Consider the following 5,366-nt stretch of genomic DNA (forward strand, 5'->3'; position numbering starts at 1 on the left):
GGGAGAGAATCAAACAGTAGCATGTCGCTGCAAAAATGAAATAGAATTTAGTTATGAATAACCCAGTGCAAAGATAATAGATACAATAACAAAAAGAAAAAGAGAAAAGCGATAGTCCTTGTTTCAGGGCTTACCATCCTTTTGAAACAAGATAAATGAGATTCAGTCTGTGGCAATGATTGTAATTTATATTCCAGTGCCTTTGACAGCTGATTTTATTAATTAACTTTAAAAAAAGATAGAAGAAAGAAAAAAGAAAATCATAACTTGATTTGACTGGTGTTTGTTTGGCTTCAAACAAATGTAGAAAGCATCTATTTCTCTCCTCCCCCTCCCTTGTTTGGTGCATTTCTGGGGGTGAGTTCTTCCTTGCTTGGTTCTCCTTAAAAAAAAAAAAAAGATTAAAAGTGGGAGCTCCTGCTGAGTTCTTATTATCCGATAGCTCTGAAATATAACAGTTCTGTTTTTATATTCAATTACTTTTCTGGAGCCCTAGTGATTAGAGCTGAGGGTATGTGAGGGAGGCAGTGTAGCTCAGTGGTTAGAGCTAAGAGACTGGGAGGGAAGCAGTGTGGCCTCGTGGTTATAACTAAGGGACTGGGAGGGAAACAGTGTGGCCTAGTGGCTAGAGTTAAGGAGCTGGGAGGCAGAGAGTGTGGTCCAGATCTTTTTGAAAATTGGTGCTAAACTGTTTTGAAAGTATTGTGTCTAATACCATTTTTAGTGCTAAACAGTATTAGACACAATCGTGTGCTGTATATTTATATGTATAATCGCTCAAGACCAAAATTGCAGTATTAAGAAACCAAAGATAGCAAACCTGAGTAGCCCAAATGTTCGACATATTAACAAAACAAGAGCTCATGAATTCAGCTACACTGGATAGTTAGAAGGAAAGCTGGGCACATTGCTGATGAATTGTATTGATGATTAGATTTACAAGTAGCTGCAACAACTGATCTGGTTTTTACTTAAATCCGTGATTATATGCATCTATTCAAACTATGATGATTTTTTAATCAACAAAATATGTTTAATGTTTGCGGTAAAATGAAGAGGCTTGAGAACACGAAACATTATTTTACAATATTTGAAAAACATAAAATGCCTTTATCGTTACCTGTTAAGTCTACTATTGCCCACGTGTCTTTTTAACTTGCTGATTTAATTGATAATTGGGTAAAAGTGCGCTGTGAAGACATGTTTGCCACCAATTTTTGCATTTAAACTTCACACGACACAAACCTTCTCTCCTGTGTATGATGATCAGTGTGGGCAAGTCATGTGAGTAGTCTAGACCCAATGAGAAACTATCATCACTATGGTTGGTCAGGAATTTTAAAAAAATTAAACATGTCTACTGGTGCCACAATGTAATATTGCTGGCACTATATGAGGTACCCTGGTGCTAGAATCTAGTGCCATAGCACCACATTTGCTCCCCTGGAAGCAGTGTGGCCTAGTGGTTAGAGCTGAAGGACTGGGAGTGGGGAAACGTGGTCAAATGGTTACAGCTGAGCATCTTGGAGGAGGGAAGCAGATGGCCTAGTGGTTAGAGTTAGGGATTGTGTGAATTTGAGGGAATGTGGTCTAATAATAGCGATTTTTCTAATAGTGATAGTGCCCGCTTCAAAAAATTCCTTTGGCTCAGGGTGCATAACTCCCATGGTGATCAACTACCAGACTACCATTGTATTGTTGTTGAAGCTGACACCCTGGGATCATTCCAGAAGCTGCTTGATTAGATTCTGGGATCAATAAGCTACTAACAACCAAACGAGCAAGATGGGCTGGATGGCCTCCTCTCGTTTGTAAACTTTCTTATGTTCTTCTTATGTTCAGACTTGGAGCCTTAAATCGACAGGCAGTAGAACTATATATATATATATATATATATAAAGCTATTGGTGTGTATGTGTCAAAGCAACTAGGAAAAAACTATATAAAAATACTGCTCAAAACTACAGTATATTGTTGAAATATATCAAGGTTGCTTGTCAGAATTCTCCACACTGCTGTAGACGTATGGACACAGAGCATGCTGAAATTCTGCAGTGCTCAAGATGAGAAAGGCGGTGGGAGTTTTCAGATGTATAGTGCCAAACTAACCTTCTCAGACTTTCTCTCCTTTGGTTCCTCAAGGTTGATGCCAAAAAGACTTCAGAAATAATTGTGGAGCATACAAAATCATTCCGCTCCAGCTCACAATACAGTGGCTCTTCCATATTGATTATTCTGTACAGCCAATCAAAGACCTGTGAGCTAATAAAATAAGTGATTAGAGAATTCTATCAGCCTGGAGCACAGGCAGGCTTTAATAAATAGATGGATTCTAGCTCTGCGGGAATAAACATTAACCACTCTAAATCCTCACTTTTAGACTGCCTCTACAGGCTTGCTTTTTTATGCTCTCTTTGCTGCAGCGTCTTACACAAAGATTGATTAGCTTCATATTCTATTTCGAGACTCGTGCGACATTGTTCAAATAAATAGCGGGAGCAGAGTTGTGGTTTGCTGCAGCAGAGGGTGCCCGGAGGCTAACGTCTATACATGCAAGGGTGCAAGAATCAAAACATTTTTTTGTTAGGAGGTGTCAGGTTTAAAAAATACAATAAAAATCACACACATACATTTATAGTGCTCAATGTATTTTATATGTATAAATCATTGCGCTGAAATAACACAAATGTGTTTTGGGTAGGCTACACATTACATTATGAACAGTACGCCTATACAGTATACAGTACAGTAGTAAAATCAAACACACTTTCTTTTTACTTTAGCCTGTAGGCTACCGGTATGGTAACACAAAATAGACCATGGTGATACTTACAGGAGGACAGTCAATTCTAATTAATACGAATTTCAAAGGACCAGCAACAAATACCACTAACTCGTATTATCATTAGAAGCCAATTAAGCCAAATATATATGGTCCATTTTTATTTAAGTTAGTTAGGGGTGCAGTGTTAAATTGTGCACAATTACAAACCACCTGCATATTAATAGAATAGGTGTGTTTCCTTTCCTATACAGACACTCAGAATTAGGGAAGGTGAATTTGACATCTGTTAACAAAACAACTTGCTGCTGTGGTCATGCTCATTGTAAATTAGTGAGATAAGGATTACATTATTCTCTTTCAAACTCAGCCCCTGTTAAACATATAGAAACAGGCTATCTATTAGTGCTTCTACTTCATTCAAAAATGGAACAAAGTCTGCTGTGGTGAAATACATAGAAGGCAAGAGAGACCAGGGAGCACAGCATACAAGGCTGTCTGTCAGTATACTCGTCCATCTGTATGTCATATGTTTTTTTTGCGCTTATCAAGTTGTCATGCAGCTTTGTAACTCCTGTTCTGTATTATTCTGTTGATATGTCATGGTCATAGACCTTTTCTTCAGCCTGATCTACGTTTGAATTGGCAGTAATGGTGGAGGATGTATGTTACCGACATACTTGCTCTTATTATCAAAAACAAATATGTTCACGAGTCACTAAATGGTTCAATTTGAGTTTTTATTTTTCTGTCACAAACACCTTGCTGAGTGTGATCCAGTATTGTGTTGTGTGTATCTATCAATCATGTTACCTTTCCAACCCTCTGCCTTTTAATATTAAAAAGTTTATTCTCAGTACACCTTGAGCGCTGCAGGTATTGATTTCCGGCAGTATTGATCCCTCTTTGAAATGGTGTTATTCCTTTCAGAGTGTGTAGTGTGTACTGTTTTTTGGGGTTGCTCCTTTTTATGTAGTTCTGGATGCTGTCATTCTAAATGTCACAGGAATTCATCAACTGGAATTGGATGAGGATTAATCTGACCAAAATTATTAATTACATTTTGAATAGAAGAAAAAAACAAACAAACATTGGTTCACTTAAAATGATAGAATTTGCAACTTTAATTAAGAACCCATCAATGAATGGAGTGTGTACATACAATCATATGCCGATCATAAACTTCAGTTTAATCCACTTTCTACACTCATGTGCTTATTCGGACTCTAGTCTTGTGCTGTGCATGGACATATAGGTTTTATTTTGCAGTCTGTACCGTGACTATCGCGGGTCTGCAGGTTTAATATCGATTTGCAGGTCTGGCAGGTGAAATGTGGGTCACTGGGTGGTCTGTGGTACCCACTGTATCTGCAAAATCTTTTCATACATGTTACCAGTTCTGCACTTTCATGGTATATCTTGGTCTCAAATGTCCAGTAAAGGTTTTATTTTAACCTGATATCTGGCGCTACACTAGCTTAAATAATTCTGTTAGCAAACTTTGCTTCTGTTAAGGTTACACTAGCTGTCATTTCAATTGGAGAGTGAACTTGACCCCACCCCCTCAATGACTTCTTTCCAGCTGCTTTTGCTTTCTCTGCTAGTTAAATGACTTATGAAGTGACACAGTAACAGACTTTCTGAGATTAAGGCATGGGAACTGAACTTTATTTAACCCATTGTAGTACCACACACACACATATATATATATATATATATATATATATATATATATATATAGTGATGCATCAGCCCCGTTTATCCAGGCTTTTGTGCAGTTTCCCCAACCAGCATCTGTCTCTTTAATTGCAGCACTCTCATTACACAGTATCTTTGGTTTTAACACCGCTGTGTGTTTTATTGGAAATACAGAAAACAAAAATACACAAATGAAATCAAATAAAATCTAGCCACTCTTTGGGCGCTACTGAAACAGTGAATGCATTTCCATACCTTTCGCAGGGCAGGGTAAGTGAAATCTCTGTTATTCCCAGGCCATTAGCTCTTTGTCAGTTTATCAGAATTACTTTTTCACTTTACCACTCTTTCACCAGCACACCATCCACTCTCAAATCTCCTTCCAAACCACATCAGAAATCAAACTAACTGGGAGCTTTTTATGCCCTCACTCTGATCAGTCACAGCTGATCGCATTTACCCAATTAGACAAAATACAATTATACAATTAGTTGGAGCAGGGATTTAAGTGTTTACAATCAGAGTAACAATTAACCCAGAGACACATTTCATAAGATGGAGTGTATGTCCCTAACACCATGGCCCTAAAGCCTCCACATTAGTGTCTGGAACATACACTCCATCACTATATATATATATATATATATATATATATATATATATATATATATATATATAAATACATATGGTCAAAATCCCAAAAATGAACAATATCAATATCCCTATCTCTGTCTTGACACATAGGACTGGATTTCTTTTTTTAAAGTGAACTAATCAATAGCCAACTTTCCCCTTAATTTCTCCTTCCCTGTCAATCAATGCAGTTTAATCCACTTGCCTGACAGATGTCTCATTGCTGCGAATTCCCATTAAAAAGTGTTTTCCA

The 5,366-nt window shown here is 37.4% G+C and overlaps 1 long non-coding RNA gene across 1 annotated transcript; it reads right to left on the bottom strand.

The window, feature by feature from the left end:
• Positions 1–282: 282 nt before the first annotated feature.
• On the bottom strand, positions 283–4,854 carry LOC131733447 (uncharacterized). Its single transcript, XR_009326306.1, has 3 exons — positions 4,736–4,854; positions 2,110–2,262; positions 283–382 (listed from the first exon to the last, which is right to left on the bottom strand). It is a non-coding gene; the product is annotated as an uncharacterized LOC131733447 (long non-coding RNA).
• Between the last annotated feature and the right edge of the window lie 512 nt (positions 4,855–5,366).

Source organism: Acipenser ruthenus, unplaced genomic scaffold (genome assembly GCF_902713425.1).
Source record: "Acipenser ruthenus unplaced genomic scaffold, fAciRut3.2 maternal haplotype, whole genome shotgun sequence".
In the NCBI taxonomy this organism is placed as follows: Eukaryota; Metazoa; Chordata; class Actinopteri; order Acipenseriformes; family Acipenseridae; genus Acipenser; species Acipenser ruthenus.